Consider the following 24,770-nt stretch of genomic DNA (forward strand, 5'->3'; position numbering starts at 1 on the left):
CCGACCCCGTCCTGTCTTCAACAATTCCTCTTTATAACTGGCCTTTGACCGGAATATGATTTTGTAATAATGCTGTTTATAATATATAAGATTTTTAAGAGCATTTAAAGATAATTGAAAAATTATGATGATGTTGTAAATTTAACCAGCGTTCTATTTCTTTCACTTCCACCTTTCGACGTAATCAGTGAAAGAAACAAAATAGGAATGCGATAAATCATTGATTCAAAAGTTCATAAATGCTACCCTCAGTGTAGGTATCTGTTTTTTGTTTTAAAATTTATTTGAATATCAGGATTAAATATAATTTGATTCATTATTCATATGTAATTTATTATTGGAGTTTCATGTAAAGTAGTATATCATAAGATCACTTTTAACTTACTAAATATATTTGATTTTGTTGAATAAAATCAGCTCAGACAAAACTTCTTGACGCATATTAATGTGTTCTATCGTGCAAAGTGTGAATAATAATTATGTTATAATACGCGTTAGCAATTCGTGCGATAATAGTGTTGTATTAGGGGAACATTTGTAGCAATGCGGACGTAATTAATAGGTAGATATCTACGTATGCAATTTGGCACACGACCGAAAGACATTGAAATGAACATTTCAAATGCATTCAAGAAAGCTAATCCTGCTTTTGTCGCGTTATTGTCAAAGTATGTGAAATTTTACAAGGAAAAAGTGGTTGTTTCAAAAAAACAAAAATTTGTTATCGGATATAATCAATAAATATAATAAATATCGGACTCGTGACACAAAGGGTTTCTTACAAATATGACAAAGAGCAACTACTAACAAAAAACTGTCATCAATCCCATTTATAACTCGTCTATCGTTGTTTACCATATTACATATATTTTTTACAAGTTGTTGTTATGGCGGCAACAAAAGTAAGTCATCTTTCAAAACTGTCTAACTATCACGGTTTATACGATATACTCTGCCCGGCAATATACGGACGGGCAGACAGACAGAAAGACAGACGGACAGCGAAGTATTAATAATAGGGTCTCGTTATCTTTTTGAATATGGAACCCTAAAAAACAATATTTTAAGCATGTAGTTAAATAAAACAAAAAAAATATTAAAAAAATAAAGTAAAGAAAAGCAAATAACCAATTATTACAAGCAAATTAGCTTTCTCGTTGATTTATGAACTTTTGATGAATTTATTGACTACAATCATAAAGGAGAGTAAAAACTCCTAGTGAAGAGCTCGCCTCCAAATATTTAATGACTTAGAAAATTTGATCCCGCGTAACTTTATCGGAAACTCGAATAGCCATTACCTACTTGATCTTCATAATTTGCTTTTAACATCGGAAAATTATCTAGTACTCGCTGACGGGCATACTTCATGTAAGTCGCTGTTTATGGAACATAAATTGGTTCGTAGATTCTCATTGATTAATCATGTATTTGTAATTATAAAGCCTAGAATCATAATTTTAAAGTAAAGGTTATGAATAATTATTGCTTATGCAAACGTAACTGGAACGAAAAGTTTACTCTACTTCAGAGAAACGTACCTATGTAATATTAATTTGTTTATTTCATTTCAAGTAATTATATGATCAAATGAGTGAAAAGGAGGGTAATTATTTTAAAAACTGATAAAAATTATTGGTATGTAGTACGTACGTACGTACGTATGTACGCTTAAAACGGTGAAGGAAAACATCGTGAGGAAACCGGCATGTCCAAGAATCAAAAGTTCGACGACATGTGACATCTGCCAACCCGCACTTGGCCAGCGTGGTGGATTATGGCCTGAACCCTCATAGGAGGCCTGTGTCCCAGCAGTGGGAACATATATGGGCTGATGATGATGATGACGTACGTACGTACGTATCACTAATACGCTTTTTGTATCGTAAAAAAAACGAATGAGGAAATTTAATTTGAAAGTTTTATAAATTCACCAAAACAACCCTTAAACATGTAACATATAGCATGTTACCTGTAACATTTGCGAGGTCCGCGATTTATATGAAACAAGTTCAATTTGAAAAAAGTGTAGCGTTTGCCATTCAAAAGTGTCAGGATAAAATTAATGAAGCAGGATTTATTGTTTGTATTAATTCGTATTGCGCATAGCGTCGCAGCAGTCACCGTGAATCAGTGCGGGTTGAGATGATTTATCTTGTTTCTCGAAGATGCCTGTGCCATCCGCAGAAATGATAAACGTTTGCAAGCCTCGATCGTTCTACTTATTGTTTATGATAAATAATGTATGCTAAGCAATTGTGAAACTTTGTCGCATTCTATGGACACTGAGTCTATATTTATAAATATTACATTTCCCTTAATTTTGTTGCTTGATAGATATATTACAATAATTATTATTATATTAAAATATTTTCAAATTAGATTTGAACATCCATCCATATTGACTTCTGAGAAATACTAGCTTTCCGCTCACGGCAAAAAACAGACAGTCCCGGGACTTTCCCCGTACGGTTTTCGTCCCCGTGGGATATCGGGGATAAAAACTATCCTATACACTTTTTCGGCTCTCACCATATATTTATATAAAATAATGTACAGTAGTTTAGACGTGAAGAACAGGAAGGCAGACAGACAGAGTTACTTTCGCTTTTATAATTAATATATATGTTATTAAAACATACTTCTATATTCTCGTACATAACATACATCTATATAAAAGTAATGTGAATCTTTATTTTTATCCAGCTCTAATCTCGTTCTCCATTATTCGCAGAAACAAAATGTACAAAGTAAACATAACGTATTGGTACATGCATTAAAATATTGTGTATTTTATAAGCAAAGCTTACTTCGCTGAAATAAAAGCTCCGACTGTAATTCTTTTGTTAAAAAAACGATTGTTGTATCCATTAGCACAGTAAAATCGGTGAACTGAAAGCGTGGTATCGACGCGAATGATTTATTTAAAACCAGGATAATACAGGGCATTAGCCAAACCGCATCACGTACACACAGGATTTAGTAAAAAGAGATATACGCCATTATTGTGCGGAAAGATTTATTAGTTAATGCAAGCAGATGGCGTTATACACGACTTTTTGCGTGCTCCACCGATGTTTGGAGACGTCCCAGCTGCACTTTCTGGTTATGCTTACTCTGAGTGGGTTTTTGTGCCGTAAGAATACGTAGATAGACACATTTATATACTATCAAGATTAGCACTCAATTTAGTTAGTATTTTGGAATCTGTTTTTTTATTACATTGAATTAGAGTTATATTCCATGAAGGACTTTAGTATTATAAGAATATTTTAATTGGGGATTAAACTTTAATGATTTATCTATGAACCCGTAGGAAATGTGCGCAATATGAAACAACAATGTAAGAAAATAAGACAAAAACATATTGTGTACTTTTTTAACGATAAAGTCTGTCATTTACTGTTCCTTTAAAATTGTACCGGTGAAATAAGCATCTCTGATTGCACTCTGGTCACGTGCCGCGGTTTATATAAGCCACGCAAACTTAGAATATAAAATTTAATTCAACGGTGACATTCACCGCAATGGTCGAGATTTATAATTTATAAAAATGTCCTACGTGCCGTTGGCAGCTTTCGTAGAGACATATATAACTTTGGAAAACTTAAAAGTACCTATACCTCTTTATTGACCTTTATTTATAGAGCACAGTTATAGATATTATTCATTTGATGCCCAATTTTACATTATATACACATTAATGCATTCATACCACGCAAGAATTGTTTTTAGTATAATTTTATGCTAACTAGAAATAAATAGTTACTACGAGCCTTTGTGAATTCGAAATAGAAAATATTTAGGATGTTATTCGATATATTCGTTAACTATAAAAGTTGCAAATTATGCTACGTTTGTAGCGAGGCATTGTAAGACCACTATGAAGTCGAAAGGTGCGGGGTAGGCAGTCAGCATCTCCACCAAATTGGATCCAAACTCACTCGTGCATAACGCTCCGTTCTCCTTCCTTTCAGCGTGTATATTCGCTACCTTTTATTATATCCTCGTATGAAACATTCTCGATCGTTGATACCATTTCAATTCTATTTGTGCCGGCAATTAGAAATCATCAGTGTTTATTGATTTGTGAGTTGTTTAGTCTACTTTTATAATTAGTAGAGTTTTATTAGGTACAGCGGATTGATGTTTGATCGTGCGTAAGTATAAATCGTTCACTGTGTTTGTTGTTTTCCTTAAGCTTTGACACGATTAGCAACAAATTTCATTACAAATGCAATTATAGCGGTATTTGAATTTTAAATCCAACAAGGTGGAATGGTTTGCATCACGTACAAAAAGAAAATATTTAGTATCGTAACATCAGTTTTCTGTCCTAAAATACCGCATTGTTTACGCGTTCTTGTATTATGTATACGTATTTTAAAATACGAACGATAGAAGGTCTTGGAGATCTCTGCAGGTTTATTGACATAAATCCTATTATTGGTTATCTTATGTTTGCAACTAAAACTGTTTTTGAATTAGAATGCTTGAATTGTTTGTCTAAGGAAAAAATCTTTCTAAAAAGGCTTTTTTTTTTGTTTGCAATAATCATACACAGAAATCGGGTAATTCTATAATTAAAACTGTTTTTAATCCACGACATAATTAACAGATTTAGACTTAAATCACGTAACAAGTAACGACTATAAATAATAATCTAGATTAAGTATGTTCTATGATCTAACGCAGTTGCCAATGTTTATCCATCCTTACAATTTTCAGTACGATTAAAGGAACAAAAACTACGCATTCGATTAAAACAAATCGTAAGTGAGTGTAACATCAATATAATATAAAAAATATCGACTAACCTATTTGAAAATGAAGGGATTCTGGAAAAGTAAGTCGTTTATTGTTGTGGCAAGATGTGCAACGTCGTAGATCAGTCGAATCTAGTCCACCCTTCGTGAAATTATTGCACGCTCGCCGAAAATAGGTCAATTGCCTCCCCATTGTGCGAATGGGAGGTGTATATTCGAGGTGTTGAGCCAAAAAAGGATGCAAGATTCATTTAGGTGACGTCACGTTCCCGGCTTTTGTTTTGGTTCCAATACTAAAATGAAAAATGTAATGCTTTGATTTTTACTGCCTTTTGTAATTTGATTTTTAGCGTCGCGATAAAAGGAGTGTCGGGACCAACTGTTTACCATATCTATCAGAGCTATAGAATTATGAAGCCAATAATAAATAAGGAATTAATTCTTATCAATGCCACGTACAGTGTACATGCATGGTATTGTCATGTTGTAGCGTTTGGGTGCAGAATCGCTAACAGATACTAGCACATTTTAATCGGTTCCATTTGTTGGTTGTACCCGAGTGTTAAACATTTAGAAATCTTAAGGGAGTTGGGAGGATTTATTCGTTATATTATTTATCCCGACGTTTCGAATACATTACAGTGACTGTCGTCGCAGACTCTCTGTGATCAATCGCTTTTAACATCCTTCATAAAGTATGTACCTAATTCTACGCCAATAATATTCCTGTTAACAATTATATAACTCAGTGAAAACAAATGTCAAGCGAATTTCATTACAGTAATGAGAAACTTACATGTAAATATTGTGTAAATCTGTAATTCATATATATTCTTAATTATATTTTAATCGGCATTGCCAGAGTTTATACAATTATCCACACTAATTAGGTGCTAGGCAGTTGTTGAATTTTCTGGGGGTCTTTTGCTGCTTTGAGAGCCAACCGAGTATGTGATTAGGAGTGACGAAGGCTTACTGGTGCTATTAACCTACATTTGCTATTTGTCGGTTCGGAATAATTTAGGACTACGTATTTTGGTACAAAATAGTTGTTTGTGTCGGTTGGAGCGGCTACTAAATGATCTGATTTATCAAATCTGTTCCATTAGCTTTCAGGAATGCATGTTCGATTCAGAGGTAGGTATTAAATTTATTCGTATTTGTATAGTCTAAATTAGCAATTATGTAAAAGAAGAAGGTCAAAAACCAAACAATAAAAGGAGAAAAAGGAAAAGAGTAAGATTATTTGTGATTCAATTTAGTTGTTTTTTTATTGAAAGAATCATTTATTGATGTTAAAATGTGTTTAATACATGTGCGTGATAATAATTATAAAAATTATGAAATTTGTAAAATAGATTAAGCAACCTTTTCGCTACGTTTCAGAGAGAAGTATTCACTTTTAATTCCTCACTTGAAAGGATTTAATCAAGACTTTGACTGGCTTCTAGACATTTCTTTGTTCCTATCAAGGAAAATTAATTTTAAAATATAAAATGTACTTAAGTCTGAAGTAGACGTATAAATGAAATTGTCTTGCTCATTAATTATAGTAACAAAGAATAAAAATATATATTATAACTAAGAGAAACGTTAATTTACATATACATTAGGTCAAATCCCAGAGCACGGCTAATTGTTTATCTAATATTATGACCTATATAATTCTCGTTCTGTTAATGGACAATTGCAATCAATATTAGTGTGATTAAATAGTTGTACGTTTGTAATATGAAAATTCATTATCACTAAGAGGTTACTACACTAAAACATATTTTTTTTAATTCATTTCCGTTCAATACCATCTCTTAGACTGAAGAAATACCTTAATTATACAAATACGAATATTTACTTGTTTATTGTAGAAGTAAATTCTTGTGGGACTTCCTGAACAAGGGACCCAACTAGGTACGAACATGAATCGTGTTTACCAACACTATTATTATGCATAGCATCCTTAATCAATTGTTGTATCTAAGAGCATAGAGCCCCGCGTTGTGCTACAACTAAATTGATAATTACGAACCAACGTCTACCAAATTTAATAACATCCTCATATATCACCGTTAATACGACAGATGCGTCTCAAACTCGATAATTAATCATGTAAGTAGTTCACAACTCGACGCCTGAATCTGTCGTCTTCAAACTAGCCATATATCGAGAGTTGTGCCCCCGAGAACGACTTCGAACAGATCCCACGGTACTAAGGAAATGGAACTTTCTGCTTTGATAAAGTTTTAATATATTCTTCGGAAAGTTTCAAACTTGTCTCTCAGGTTATGACGGATCCGTGTGTGCCCTTCGGCTCGTCTTTTCTTTTTTTTTCTCAACAGTTTTATTCTTACTGTGCGATTTAATCGCGGTTTAACGAGGAGGGGTTCCTTTATTGAAATTTGTCGAATAAGGTTATTATAAAGGATAAACAGAACATAGTATATGCGGTTTTAATTAAAAACAAATTCGATTTTTAATTAAAAAAAAAACTTTACGATGTTCTCTTGTTTATAGTTGGCGTGTATTATATAGGTATATAACAACCCACACTCGAATATATATCGCTACTGCGTTACCTAATTTCCGTCTGCGTGAGTGCATTTGGGAATCCATTTGTGAAAATAATCAGCCATTATTCCTCAGCGTCCAATGCAATGAACCGTGAATGCAGTTCGCTTGAAAATCGACAATTATTAAGTTTCTATCGAAACTTCATAATATCTTATATATACCTATAACAATATTCAATTTTCAATTCTTGCAAAATCTATTTTAACAAGCTTATTAAATAAACCGAATAGGTTCTCTTTATCTATAGTATAAGTAATACACAGAAGATTATAAAAACATACGTTCACATATTTTTCTTTCATATCTTGGTAGTCATGCGAAGTTACATACTTGATTGTTGAAAGCTTAAGTCCCGAGAGTTAATAGAAATATTGTTTGACTTATTGGAATGAGATCGTTAATAATAGATGTTTTCCCGTTTTACTTTCCCTTTTGTTACATTATTCGCCATCATGTAATTTCGGTACCTCGCTTATACGTTCTTTAGACTGTAGGATATACTTTTACGTATGTCTCCCAACAATGTTTTGATAACGTACAAACGAGGCCATTCCCTATATCCATTACTGTCACTCCTATGCTAAAATCTCGTTCCGTTTCATTCGACCTGCAAGCCCACAGTTGTCCCAATGATATTTGTGTTCGATTATAATTAAACATGTCCCCTTTCTTTAATGTCAGGCTGTCTTAAATTTAAGACTAGGCTTAATAATAGATTGATTATTGTTTCTTAATAATTATTTTTATAACAGGATAATAAGTACAAATTGCAAGTAATTGAGCCATCGCGCCTTTGATCTGCGACAGGGTCATAATGTTACAAAACCTTGGCCCCTTTAATATCCATCACAGTGAAATGCTATTTCATCTTAGGGAATGAAACCTAATTTTGGATATTTAACACAACAAGCTAACGGAGCGTCACGTGTTTTATTATCGTAAACAGGCGCAATCAATTTGTTGTGACTATAACCTTGATCCAGTAAACGCAAGATGGCGCCAGGGATGTTTGCAACTCCCCTAAAACGGCTAGTAGGTAGCTGATAGATACTTCACCACGAACGGACGGGAACAAACAACCAGGCTTGGCGAAAACAACATAATTTATCAAGAGGGTAGAAATACTGGCAGCGGTTTTGGAGAAAACTCAGGCAATAAAAGTCACAACCGCGCTCTCGCGATGGGTTTTGATATTCCAATATGGGTTTCAGGCGTCCAATTCACTTACAGAGTTATGACCACGGAATTCGACGAAGCATAAGTTTCTATTTGCATAATCAATCATGTTCCGTTGAATGAATTTCTTGAAAGCGAACCTACCCTTAGAACGACGATTACTTTTTCATATATTTTTTATTTGTATTAAATGCGTGTAAACTTAACACGCTGGTTAGCATCGAAGGCATAGACGAGTGTTTAATTTTAACGTTATCTCAATTTTTTTTTCTTTCTATTGTATATATTAGTATCTATTAATTCACTATTTATATCTTTTTTATAAAAATTTCACTCGAAATAATAATGTTTTATATATAATATTCATTCGTTCCTTTTCATCATATTTATCAAAAATATTTTTATTCACTTTGATCTTAATGGAAATTAAATAAATAAATTACTGATTCATTTCAATACAAATAATAAAGCAAAATAAGATCATGCTGCTTCACTGCAAAATGAGCTACTGAAAGATTTGTGTGACAGTGACTGATTTCATTTGGCTCTCAATTAATTTAGTGGTCTAGTTAGTATAAAAATCATTTATTTGCTTTAATAGACTAGACAACAAACAGGCAATAGTGTATTTTTATGTTAAAAAAGGCAAATGTTAACTACTATTTTGGTAGAGATGTAAGTATAAATAATATTGGTAATCCTATTAATATTATAAATGTGAAAGTTTGCAAGGATGTGTGTGTGTTTGTTGCTCTTTCACGCAAAGACTACTGAACCGACTGCAATGAAATTTGGTACGTAGACAGCTGGAATAACATGTAGGCAACTTTTTATCCCGATATTCCCACGGGATACGGATAAAACATAATTCGTTTAGAAACAAAGAATAAAACTGAAAATAAACATATCGAATTACGTTTGCTATTCAATATTTTTTTAAACCAAAAACTCCAAACCTCTACAGGGTAACTATCGCTTTTGGGCATAGGGTATCCACTACTCCATCATCGTTATCCATTACTCCGAAAGCATTGTTTCTTGAATTTATCTTTGTCTCATATTAAAAAATAACATGATCAAATTCGGTATTATTTAGAAAAAAGGATCGTAAATTAAATAAGCAGCTACAAAAAGGACATTCGACGATACACAACGCAACACCTACAAAGAAAAAAGTTTTTTTCCATTCAGAGAACGATGTTTTAAACGGCACTTCGCACAATTTCAAAGGGTTCTATTATCATAATTCTAACAAGGGGAAAGAACAAAAAGCCCGCAATGCTTTTTCATAATAAAAACAATGCCTCGGTACAACTCGTGTGTGAATAGTCTGTTTCATTCGCTAACCCTTTCTCGCCTCGCTTAGTTTTTCGCTTTCAGTTTTTTATTCATAATGTTTGCGAAAAAGCAAAAAGCTTGCAACAGGTTCAAAATAAATGAGTTGCCATAGTGCCATAATTAGGAAATGTTTTTAATATTATATTATAGGAATTATACCTTGATATTTAAACATTTTTTATTATTTTTTTTTTGTTTTGTAAGCAATCAATGTGTGTATGTGTTTATACTGAATTGTATTATGCAAATAAATGCAATAATTTGATTTTTGGTATTTATAAGACATATAAAAACACAAGTTCCATGTGTCTCCATTTATAGGGCAAATGCCAAAAAAAACGGAACCCCTACGAGTTTGTCGTATTTGACTGTCTGTCTGTCTGTATGTCACCGTCAATTTTTTCCGAAGAACTATACTGTTAAACCTTGGTAAGTACATGTATACTTTTTTCAATCAAACCTATACGCGGGGGAATCTAAAGAAAGGTTTTCAAAAATAATATTGAGCTTTTCTATTAATTGTTTCTAAACTGATTAGTTTGCGCGAGAGACACTTCCAAAGTGTTAAAATGTTTATATACATTAATATTATATTGCTTGTTTGACAACTTTTTTCCCGATAAATAACGTTTAATTCTGCCCTGAAAGCACAGTAAACTAAGAAATTTTACACTTTAGTTCGGAGAAAATTAATGAATACAATTTGGAGCCACCCAATGTTAAAATAAGGAAATTTTGTTGAAACGGTCAGGCAATTACAGGTGGCTTAAAGAGATATGATCTTGTACCCAAGAAAAGACGCGGATTTATCTCATTTGCTCTGAAATATTTATTCTGAACATTTCAAATTGGAAACATCAATTCGTAGGCTTGAAAATAGTAATTCCATTTACAAATGGAGGAATTACCAAAGAAGCATAAATACTTCTTTTGTATATTTTTGATGATTTATTGCATCTCTAGTGAAAGAGATGCATACATCAATTTATTCTAAAAAAACCAAATTGCAACAGCATTCACTTATATAAAATACTAAATTTAATTTTTTTACTTTATTTTCAATCATTAGGGTAAAAATTAGAAATGGATTTCAATACTTTAATTTATACTGATGATTCGAAAAACAAAATGTGATAATAATAACTTAAACGTATGTAAATTAACCCGCTTCACTCAAACCGTTTCACTTTAAATAGCGAAAATAATTTCATAAATCTCGGTAACAGTTTCCCGGAAACTAGGGCTTGAAACACTTAAGGCTCTCTCTGAAAAAATAATTTGCTACACCTGGCGATATTGAGCTCCCACTTACCTCGCGATATTGAAACTTAAAACTTCAGGATAATATATTTTTATTTTATAATCCCCTACACTTCGAACGAGAGACTTTATCACCAAATAACACGTAAAACAAGAACAGCGATAAACCAGCCATCACTGTCGAGTTATTACTTCAAAACGATATAAATTTACAGAGTACATACTTTCAAATGGCCTCCTAAATGCTACATTTAATACTCATTCCTTAACCAAGGAAGACTTTAAACAAATAACGAGAAAATTAAGTAATATTTTATTTACCTTAACTAAATTTACTTTTCACACCTAAGTTCAACATCAATGACTAAACGCAGCTTCAGAAATCAGAACGTTTATAGAAATAGATTTGGTGCTGGAATCGATTTTTGAACATACTTATCCACAGATAATCAACGTGTTTAATACACAGATAATTAATGCTGTCGTACTGAAAACTTTTTGATATAGTCATTGGTGATATGAGCATACATTTATGTTACTACACAAGAATGAATATCTTTGAAATTGGCGTAATGTGCTAGAATATAAAAGCACGCAGGCCACATCCAAACCGACCAAATCAGCCTCTAAATTAACCTCATTTCCATACATTATTTTTAATTTCACACAGAAACAATGCGCTTGCTGTACAATGTTAGTTTTGGCGTATATCCAAATTAATTTGTAAGCTAATTCCGCGATGGTCACAACAAACTCTTATTGCGAAACCTTCATTGGGTTGATTAACCGATACCGGGTATTAAGAGTTGTTCGTAGCACTGCGTGCGTCCTGGCTTCGTGCCAGCCTAGCCAAGTGACAGAACAATAGCCGCCTACTGGTTCTCAGCGAAATATATGACGGCGATTGTCATTCCTTACGAATTCGTACACAATTAAAATTCGGACGGTAAACTGGCTGTAAAAACTTATCAAGTTGTTTGACCATATTTTGAGTATAAATATGTCTAAATCTAAATCTAAATGCAATGTAGACGACGATACGAGTTTTAGTTTGATTATTTTCTATATTATTTATAAAGATAATTTTTTTCACCGTGCAAATTTTACAAAGATTTATTACCATAAATAAAGTTTGATATAATACGCCTGAAATTGATAATGTATCTCTTTTGTAGTATTAGCCTCAATCTACGATTAAATTGTATATATTTTTAGCGATTTGACCTGCATGTCAATATAAAGACGGTCCTTAAATTGTAACCAATTATACATAATTAATTAATATTCTGAAATGCTAATACATGGAAAGTTTCAGCCTGAACACGACGTTTAGAGTAAAGAACTCGGATCTTGTTTATCCTAGCACATGTCTCGCAAGTTTTAGGATAAGCTGAGACTTTGAAACTCTAAAACTTACTTAGTAAAGTTTTAATGGGTATTGGGGTTACAGACATCTATTGTATGAGATTTTATATAACATTTAGGGCTATGAGTTATGCAGACACAGTAACCTACAAAAAATTTTTTTTTCAACAAATGGACTTTGATAATTTATGTTCTATTTTTTTTTTAAATGATTACAGGTGAATCGCACTCACCATTGCTGACAGATAACATACATACTTACTTAAAAAAATTCTGTTAGTTACAATATACATTATTTCCAAATAAAAAAGCAAAATGAATTAAATATAGGTACTAATGCATATTGCATATGTTATATCATATACTCATACGCATGTACGGAGGGATTAAAAACACGAAGTTCGTGCAATCAATTCATTTGAAGCACGTTTCTCATCACAAAGACATATTATTTCTCTTCTTCTTCACATACAGAAATATTATCTTTGCTCCCTGAAGCATGGTATTAAGGAGAAAAATAATTGCGCCTCCACAATAGGCTTAGACCCGAGAACTCTGTTACGAGCACTTAGGTCGCTCGATGCCCGTACAAGGTTAGAATAGAAATCAGAAAGGGTTCGAGCCCACTGGCAACCATGCTCGTCACGATCAAGACCCAGCCTCAAATGAACGCTCATCTGAATTTCTGTAACCGTTCGATTTTATGTTCAACGCGTTAATGACGAAGAGAAGAGAGATCTGTTGGATTGGATCAGATGTGAATCGATTGTATCAAGCTTTTGTTAGAAGTATTAAAAACACTTTGATAGTATAAAATTATAAACGTGTTGTCCTATAATCCAGATATAAGTCGTTGAAATGTCGTATAAATGTTGACGTTGCAAAACAATATACGAAATGAAGAAATTTCAAAGTGTAGATGTAGTGTAGTGTAGTGTAGTGTAGATTGCCGTTTTTTGTAATAAAATTAGCAAAATAAAACAGCAAACAATTATCAAACGCACAAATTTAAAAACCATTACTTACTGCGAATTGATCATATTTATGGAATTGATGAATCATTGTTAAAAAATTAATTAAGTTTTTTCAACGACACCATTTCATTATGCTTATAAAACCGGTTAATAAAAAATACGATCAAATCCATACATATATGGATTTGATCTTGACATAGATACAGGAAGATATTGATCTAAATAGTTTATAAATTTCTTTCATCGAATAAGCAAACAAGTTCACAGATGTTACTTTCTTATAATAATCATAATTCTTGTTATTTGTTATTCATATTTACTCAAAAAATGGCATTCGGAAGAATTTAATTCTCAAATCAAATCAAGCTATTTAAAAGTTCAACTCAAAGCTTCTTTGATTATCTACTCAATTTTCATAAATCCCCTAAATGTATTTATAATATAATATAACGTTATAAGAACGATAAATAATATACATTTAATACTCATATATATAATCCACACAGTATCGCGTTTAACTCAAAGCAAAGTTTCAGGGAAATTTAATAATTTATACACGATTTGCTTGAATCGTTTGACTTCGTTTTAGATTGAAGTGATTTTAGTTCCGGAAGTGAAGAATGGTCGTTCCTGAAATATATCTTTATGTAAATTTTCAGAGGTATTTTATTAAAGGGCTATTTGAAAAGATTAAAGCAGATGGTTGATGGGTTGTCATAAATAGACCGTCTTGTGGAAAATTCCATTTAGTCTCGGTATCTTGTTACTAAATAAACATCTTGAAACGATATCATACAAACTCGTTGAAATTATTGCGAAATTCATCAGTTTAATGTTTAATTTTGGAATGATAATACTATCATCCTTTTGTGGACAGTTTATGGTTTTGTGGATGTATAAATGTATATGTTATGTTTAAGTCTATTGTCTGAGTTTTACATCACTTCACTAATATATTTTAAAGATGGAAAACACTTTTGCTTTTGTTAATTTTAATTACCGCTCTAATAGCTACTTCAATATGGGCTTCAAATATAAAAAATCGTTAGGGAGCCACTAATACAGTGCCTTTTATATTAAAATATTACAAGTCTTATACTAAAGCATTTTAAGACATTATTTTATTTTTTCATGGATTAACATCATATTGAATTTGTACTTTAATGTCAATGCACACGGGACAAGTAAATTTGACGGGGCTTTACAAACGAAAAAATGTTTATTTCATATAGCATAAAGCCTTACTCATCATTTATTAATTAAAAAGCACAATTTCATTATTTTACTATTGACAAAAAATGTGACATTCACACACACGTTTATGAGGAATTAAGCACAAAACATCACATTAGCGACCATTATATTTTAAGTTAATTCTTTCAAAATAGATTAAAATAGATGTAGGATTAAGGTTACTATTTTCTTAATTTATAAGTCGCGAATTTTGGCACATTACAAATTCTATTTGTTTAAAAATTTTAAACAACAATGTCCATTACAGGATACATAAATTATACATTATCTCTACTTTAATGTTCAAGACTTAGTGCCTTTCATTTACTAATAAATTTACTAATAAAGTTTTACGTACCTACCTAACGTTCGTGGGACGTTATATCAGAAACTACAACGAATCCCATTCAGAAAAATTCTTCACTAATTGATACATTATTTCTCAAGATTAATTTTTTTAAACATATATAATTAACGTTAAGATTTCGACTATTCTACATCATAGTTAAAGCGGCCTGTGTATATAGGCGACGCAGTCGAAAGTGACACATACAGCTATTTCAGTCCGTGCGTTTCGTATGCGATCGCATAATATTTTATTTTCAGTGCGTACTCATGTTTATTTGTAGATGAGTCGAGCGAGCCGGATATTTAGAACAATCTGTGACATGATTCTATTTGTTCTATCTGTGCAAATGACGTACCGTTTCACTCGAAATTTCCTCGAAAATTATGTCTAAACATTAGGCGACTTCGTTGTTTTATCGCGCTCTTAATAGCCGTCACAATGTATGCTTTGTAACACTGTATCATCCATAAAACTTTATGTGCACACATTAGCCAATGATCTGCAACCTCTCATTTCATTTGAATAATATTTGGGGGGGGGGGGGAATACCTAATACATCCCTCCAGACATAGCAAAATAATATTAATAAATTCGTAAAACATTGTATCCGAAAGGTAATTGAACATTGAAAGTTTAAAAAGATTTCGCTCATTAAAAACAGATCAGATTTTCAACGCCGATAAACACGGCGTTTTAGTTAAAAATGTTTGGACACATAAAGCTTCCAACGACTGCGAAACAAATAAAAAGGGCAGGAATTGGAAAGTTCGTAACTCGCTGTAATTTTAAGTCAGTGAAACGGGAGTATCTGAGTGTCGGAATTGCAAATCGACTCGTGCTCTGCTTACTGGAAAGACAAGGATGTATTTAAATTAATTTCCGTGAACATTTCTGATCAACGTTTACATTGGATGAACAGGCGATAGGAAATACCCTGTTTTGAGAAAATATTGTGTTTTATAATAAATATACCATTTACTCTAAAATAAACATAGAATTTAGAATACGACAAATAAAATGGTTCACATAGCTCATATTATTTATTCTTAGTATTGACTTTTAAGACTCAAAATTATTGGTATCTATTTATTTAAGTTCGCGTCTGATTTTGTTGAATTTTTTTTACATTTCATTTATATTTTATATAATGACATTTTAATAAATTGCTTAATTTCAGTTATTATTTATAACAAACTAAGAATTCGGATAGACATGTTTTCTCGTGCAATTTACAAAGAATGCTGCTTGGATAGCCGTGGGTTCTTTTGTAAAATTGTTTAGGTAATTACGTACTAATGGACATCAATCTTCAGGAAGGGCTTTGTTTAGGGTAAGGCTTTTAAAAACGCTAAATTTATTACTCAATGCAAATTAAACCGAAAGTTTCATTAAGGATACGAAAGAAATGGGACAAGTTCAGCTAGCGGAGATGGAAATTTTGTGGTTATGTAGTTATAGTAGGTACATATTATTTGTTTCTATTTGAATACTTAATAGCGTTCATTGTATATATAAATAATAAATTAATGAACCACTAATTATCCAGTTTAATTATCCTTTAGAAAAGCTATTCAACGTTAATGCTGCCAGTATTTTAGGTACACTCATTACAGCAATGAAGTCGGAACCATTGTTTAGTGTGTTACATTTATTAATAAATGTACCTTCCTTTGTTTGTCTATACATAGCTCGCAAGTATTATTAAGATAAATATTTTTTATTGTGGTCTGCTTTATTAAATTGGTTAAATATACATTTTCACATTTTTTTTCTTTTTCATTAACATTTGTTATTAACATGTAAGACAGAAATATAGTGTGTCGAGCCCTTACAACTATATTCTATATATGTTTACAAAATAAAGTAATATAATTCAACGGTTAAACGGATTTTGATGATTTTTTTTGTTTGTTCTATTTGTCCAGAATAAGATCAACAATAACTTTATAAAACTTCAAATCTCCCAAAAAAAGATAACCGTTAACAGCCGGGGCGAGCAACTTAATACAGTCTAATCCATACAGTCGTTCAACGGAGACCATTAGATAGATTAATCTTGCGGGGGGTATGGGAAGAAAGAGCCCTAGTTACGCACACCACTTTGTTAGCAGCTCGGGACACTATATAAGGAGTGCTGCATGCATGTTTTCATGTAGCTTTTATCATTATAACTTGATATGATCATCTATGACTAAGGCATGACTGTATCGGCTTCTACTAAAGCGTTGTACTACAGTATGCTGTCTTTTTGCTGTGCCAATACCTAGTAGTATCGAACTGCCATTCCACGCTCTATTTTCTAGTAACATAGTTGTCATAGGTGCGGAGGCATGGATATTATGAATATGAAGCAATAGATCTCGTATAAAAACCATGTGTCGTAAGATGTTATTGTATTTTGATAACACATTAAGGTTACAAAAATGTTTTCACAAATATATCGTTGTAGGTTGCTTGCTTACAAAACAAGTATGAAAACGTAATTATAATATGCACAGATCAAAAACTCGGCTAGCCTGTTGCGCCCCGGGGTCAATGCTGCCTAACAATATTTTTTCATAAAATACCCTTACATTTTATGTAGAGATTCGCTTTTTAAGTCTGTTTTCCTTTCATTTATACTGTGATGAAGCGGTCTGGTTGACCTTACGGGCCTTTTTGTATTTAAAAATCAATTTTCCAGTGAAATATTTCTCGTCTGTCATTGAACAGCGTATAGATGAAAGATTGAATGAGAGCCGAGATTCGTATTATATTTAATTTTCTTTTTATCCATGTTTATTGATAACTTTAATAAAGAATAAATGAAATGAAGACGAACACGTGGAAGATTTAGTAGTTTATATATAAGAGGTCAAGTATAAGATAAAGGCGTTTCATTTTTCAATTTATGTGATTAGAACATCAGTCGTCATGGGAATTGTTTGCGTGTATATCATGAATGTATTATAACGTTAGGAATAAATGTTTTTTCTATCTTTATTCCAGTAGAGCTATACACAAGCCTTCACAAGATCACTGCTACGCTTACATAATATTCACACTGAATTTTAAAATGGAATTCCTACGATTATTTATTGAAGTAATGCAAAACGAAAAAAAAATTCAATTTAACAATTAACGAACAAAAAGGAAAAGGAATTAGCATTTTTTGTAATTGATAAGTATGCACAATTAAGTACAAAAGTAGGTACAAGTGATTACCAATAATAAAACGTACAATACGGTTTTGATAATAATCATTTACGCGTTTGGTCCTTATAAAACATATAAAAGCATATATGATTATACGAGCACCGTTTCTTGGTTGCTTGGAAGTATACACCTGATGTTATCGCGATTGTGGTGTAAGAAATTAACATTTTTGTGTATATTCTTAAACGGTAAGCATTTTACGGTGATGTGTATCTAATGTTACGTTACTTTCTTAGTTATTCATAGTAAGTCTAATCTAATCTTTATATAATGAAGTCAGAAATAGTTGTTTTGAAGCCAATACAGTTAATTAAAGGCACTGATACAGACGAAAATTATTCTCGCGGTTGTGACGAATTAAATCCCGTAATTATGTTGGTACGAACAGTTGGGTATTTTTGGCAAAATATCATCATCATCTCATCGTAGCGTTTTGAGCGATGCATTTAATTTCTTTCGTAATTATGAGCGGTTGATAAAGATTCGAAGGCCACTAGATGATTAAATTTTTCATTTAACTGGGGATTTAATAATTTTGTGGCCGATCTATGGAGATTGCTTCATGTATGTCCAATTTCAAGTATGTTTAACAGATAACGTTAACATTAAATTGAGTAACTCAAACTTTTATCATTTTTGAGATATAAGAATCATAAGAGTACTAACTTATTTCCTGAACTAATCAAAACCTCTTTCATACTTTAAACAAAAATCCATATTTGTTTTCATAAAAACCGGATATCATCAATGTCTTACAAGTACTTTGAGAGGATTTTGGATATTAGAATTGAATACGAAACCAAATTGCATTATATCCACGAAGAATTGTCTGAAAGCTATTGCAGAAGCGAAATATAAGTTGAACGTCATATTTCACCAGATCACGAACATGTCACAGTTTCATATTGCTTGTTTAGCCGGACTATTGTTTCACTCGGTAACACAATATTTTTTCAAAAGGTGCCCGTGCTGTATACGCCCTGAATCATCAATGAGTTTAACAAAAAGTCGCGTAGTAAATTCCCTATATTAAAACATCAAGCCACCAATAGAAGCGTTATAACCCATTTCAAGAGTGACCGTCATTTCGTATCTCCATTGCTAAATTATGGGCCTATTCAAAGGGTCAGCTATCGTATCGGGACATCGGAACTGCAATGCAGAGCACGTACTGCTCAGTCCACGTTGTACGCAGTAAAACGCGCATACTCGGATTATGCAAAGAGTGAAGAAAAATGAATATAAAAGAGTAATGTAGAGAATTAATCATTTTTGTAGATTTTTAAACATGATTTTCTACAAACCTGCATAAAAGATTTTAAGGTTCAAGGGTTTACTTATATAAATGATGGTATGTGAGTTTACGTTTACGTTTTACCCTCCATAATCCGCTGACATATGTGGATTTGGTTCTATTCTCTTTGTTATAACTTATAATTTTTAGTCAGGACGTTATATGATAATTTATTTCCTTTGATTTCCATAGGACATAGGGCATAGAACGACAGTCAAATCTAAATAACCAAATTTAGAAGTAGTGTGGGGTCTTTATTAATAATTCTCCACTAACATGAATAAATAACTAGAACGAATATACAGTATACAAAAGTTTTGTATGTTTTACAACAGCATCGCTATGCTAATATATTTTACATTTTATGTTGAAATAGATATCATAATAGTTCCAAATACTTAATGACTAAAATGAATAAATTTAATTAAAACAAAAAAATATACTATTATATACATTAATTTAATTTATATACACTATATAAATTACCTAATAACTGCCTTCGGAACGAACGCTTGTCAGCATTAGTCACGTATGCTCGTAAAGTTGGTGCACCATTAGGTCTGGTAACGACTAAGTTTCTTAAATAAAATAAAGTTGACTGCCGCTTTATATGCAGCATCCATTAATGCTATAAACACATTCGTCTGTCACTCTAAAATACATCTATTAGTCAGAATTGAGATCAGGAATAGAGCATCGCTGTCGCATTCAGGTAATGTCCAATTAGTTGCGCCGCCTCGAAACAGATACAATGTAACATTGGAATTATAAATTGTAATCATAATCAGCATTGCTTCCGACTCATTGTTTACTAGTATAATGATGCGTAAATAATTAAGTAACAGCAATAAACATAGGAGCCATTTGTCAGTCATTAGTTGGAATTGTTTCTGTGTACGATAGGTGGACTTGGCAGACAATCATTGAGACAAGGTACCCAATTGTTTAGTGTAATGTCAAAACAATGTACGTACGGGGATGTCAACATAATTCGATACAACCTTGTCAATATACGGCGGTGAATGAAACATTGTTTTTACTACATGATACCAGTTAAAATAATTTAGAATCTCGTGCTTTTATCCCATTTCTAACGTGGTGTCAAATATAAATTTTGTTTAAAAAAACACTGATATGAATCAAGCCTCGGGTATGAATTAAAATAAACTAAAAACATAGCAGAGGAAGTTTTACCGTGCTTTTTGTACAAATGCCAACGAAAAAACATTGGAACATATTTTGTTTTTGAACGAGGTTCCGGTTAAAAAAGTCGAAGACAAAAAATAATGCACAAAAATTTTATGTTTTTAAAGGATATTCTAAAAAGTTTATATTAAATGCATGTTTATTAAGAAGCTTAAAAAAATACATATAAAATACTATAGGAATCTTCAAAGATTCGTTTAAATCTAAAATAATAAATTGATTTATATCCATTATATAAATTGCTAATGAAGGAATATATATTAATGGTCAGATAATTGATATTCTATAACCAACGATTTTATCTTGAATATATTGAAACCACCAAAGAAAAGCTGGATTACTTCTTATCGAATGAATTCGTAATATATAGTGCGACAGATGCGTGGGGCGCATTCCAGTAGATACTTCGGAACGGAATAAATAGACAACAGTTGGGTCAACGACATATCTATTATCTTTTTAAGTTTAATAAAAACTTTTTATAGACATTCATTATAAACAGTAACTAAAAAAAGGAAAAAATCCCATTTTGTCAATAGCATATTCATAATAGTATCTAAGTATACTATTGATAAAAACCTGCTGATAAAATGTTACCAGAGAACAGCTAGGTTTTTTCTAACCTGTAGAAAGAAATTAGTTAGTTTTTTTATTCTATACAAATAAATCACTCCTTTTATATATGTACTTTATTAATAACGACCTTATTCTTTTGCGTTTCCTTAAAAACAATTCTGAATACAATAAAATGACGTCATGAATTCCAAAAATTAATGGATTCTTGTGTGTCTTTAGTCAATCTTAAAAAAGACCATATCCTTGAAATATATTACGATAGAATTAATTAAATTCTCTTTATAAGTAAAATTACATTTTAATTACCCCTTGATATAAACAGAACCAAATAAGTGAAAGTGTTGAAAAAGTGAATCCGTACAAGGCTTAATTAAATTGTAAGCAATTTGATATTAATTACTTTACAAAGAATTTACGAAATATAATTATTTTTAACTCATCTCATTCGCTTTTACATCTCCAAAGTTTCAAATTTCAACTAACTACGAATACCGAATATACAATAATCATTACTGAAGTATTTTAAAGAAGATGTACAATCCTTGTTAGTTTATATTGATGAGGAGAAATGGTATAAAACAAATTAATACAATTTATGAACAGACATACCAAATAAAAAAACGCAAGAAAGACTACATGAAGAGAATGTAATAGGCTGAGCACTTCTAAGTTGAACTAGCTGTCTGCCCTGACTTCGCTAGTGGTAGCATACAGCACTCAGAGATCAAGTACATATCCTTTAATGATAGAAGTTTTCAACGCTCCTGGGATTAGAATTTTCAAGCAAACAAACAAACAATATAGCATTATATTTTAAGAGTAGATAATAATATGTGAAAATCAATTACTAATAAGTAAAATAAACGTGGCCGCAGCTCTTAAATAATAACATAAATTTATTGATAATTTCTTGATGACATGTGCAAGCTTAGGTATATTACGAGAATTCCTTTGAATGATATAACTTTCATAATTTACACGCTGGCAACACTCCAATGGATGGTGGTACAACGGTCGGAAGGGGTTAGTTCGTATGTGTTTTTGTAATGTCATCTACGCACCAATGCCAATATGGTGTCGTACAACCAGAGCCAAAAACTCATTAAATTGTATGCTTATTATAATGCATTGAGCTTCTTAACTCAGGAGTAATGTATTTGTGTAGAATTAAAGACGTGCAGTTAATTTATTATATTTCCATGACCATTTCAGCTTTATCCTAATTGTGTTACAAATATCGTCCGACCAATTTGAGACCAACTACTTATATTTATCGAGCATGCACTGCTTCGGGACGATTTAGGCCGTCTCCGTCCTCACATTGCCCTCTGCAAACAGCTATCGAGTGTAACAACACAGTACAGCTTGATGTCAACAGATTGCACGCTTGTATTCCTGTGAGAACTGACAATTTATTAGTTGGTAACAAATAGTAATGGTTCATAGAATCCCTTCTGTTTAAGTCCAAAATCTTCTTCCTCCGGGACGTTCTATCGTGTAACTTACTTATGTTATTTAAGGCATCTAAACGAAAAAGATAGCATTGGAAAGGAAGCCAATTCAACATGAATTTTAATTAAAAGTTAACTTTTAAAATAATATTTTTCTATCGCAGATTGAAAACATATGTAATTCGATCAAATGGAATTGGTTAGAATAGTGTGTAGTCTTACAGATAATAAAGGAAATGTGTATTTATTAGACTACCGTCTGATAAAATTGATTTTAAACAAGGTTAAGGTAATTTATATGTCCGTTTTATGTGAGTAAATTTGATAACAATGGTTGGGTTTGTGCCAAGTATAATATTTAAATAAAATTTGGAATAATTCACATGATTTATTAACCATAACATAAATTAGATTGGCAATTACATATTTTATCAGATATTTAGCTACGTTATTACATTTGGGTTTTCGTTGGGGTTTTTATGAATTATAATAAATAAACTCTATTTCATGTAGCAATTTTCATTAAAATAAATTCAAAATTGATCGATAATAGCTTGATAGTTGCGTTTTTAGTACTAAGTTTTTCTTGTCTGTTTTCTTTTCTTCTGTGTTTTTGAATCACACCTTTCAATATTTAAAAATAATGTCAAAACTGCAGGACACTGCCAACGATAGTTGAGATTACATATATTTCGAGTTGGATTTTTTCAATATCACATGTAATGAAAGCTTGAGTTCAGAACATCCTACTAACATTATAAATGCGAAAGTTTGTAAGGATGTGTGTGAGTTTGTTGCTCTTTCACGCAAAAACTGTTAAACCGATCGCAATTAAATTTGGTATATAGACAGCTGGAAAACTGGAATAACACATAGGCAACTTTTTATCCCGATATTCCTACGAGATACGGCCTTACGCGGGTGAAACCGCGGGGCGCAGCTAGTAGTTTATAATAGCTAAAAATTTCCATTAACGTAACATACTCGTACTGCGGCGCAGTGACGTCGCTTGTGTTGCAATCTTAGTAATGCAATCGGCGTCACGCCGCTTCCTGTGTTGAAACGCTTCCAAAACAGATCATTAAATAACAATATTACGAGTTAATGTATTGTTAACTTCTTGTTACAAATAATTGATTATCTTTCTTCAAAACGAAGTTTGTGCTTCGTTGTGGATATGGGACATGCGTGTTTCTCAGCTGTTTGAAATTATAATATATTTGTATACTTCATATCTACATTGAAAAGACATTATTGGGTTTAGAAAGATTTTTAACGGAGCGTGGTCACACGAGTCTCCCCGTGACCACGCTCGCTGTAAAGTGTTCGAAACGTCGGGTTAATAATACTAGTATACTTTGCGTGAAAGAGTAACAGACGCACGCATACATATGCATCCATCCTCACAAACTTTCGCATTTATAGTATTATTATTCGCCATTAAATGTCAGGAAGAATCATAATAAATTGGGACTACTCAAACGCAAGTAAGTTTAAGTCGATAAAACACGAATAAAACACGAATATGACATTTTCTAAAAAAAATTCCTAGCTAGATCGATTTATCGCCCCCGAAACCCCCTGTATACTAAATTTCATGAAAATCGTTGGAGCCGATTCCGAGATTCCAATTATATATATATATATATATATATATACAAGAATTGCTCGTTTAAAGGTATAAGATAATGAATAAATCTCGTTTAAAATTCGTTAAAAAGTCTTTAATTTCTTAACGTATAATACTCGTGTAAAATCAAATAAAAGAAAATACTAATATTGGGTTGAGCATAAAGGCACATTGGACCAATAATTAGTAGTAGCTATAGAGCTACACATGAGTTGACATGTAACTGATACCCCAGTTTGAAAAAATATAATATTTCGATGTTAGCGAAATATTGGTTGTTTTAATAGACTTTTTGCAAATAAATCAGTTTCTGAAATATACGTATCTAAAGTCGTAAAAAAGTCACGCTGCCAGAATAATAAGTACAAGACGCTGCCTCTTCTACACGA

The sequence above is a fragment of the Zerene cesonia genome, chromosome 8, assembly GCF_012273895.1.
Source record: "Zerene cesonia ecotype Mississippi chromosome 8, Zerene_cesonia_1.1, whole genome shotgun sequence".
NCBI lineage: Eukaryota > Metazoa > Arthropoda > Insecta > Lepidoptera > Pieridae > Zerene > Zerene cesonia.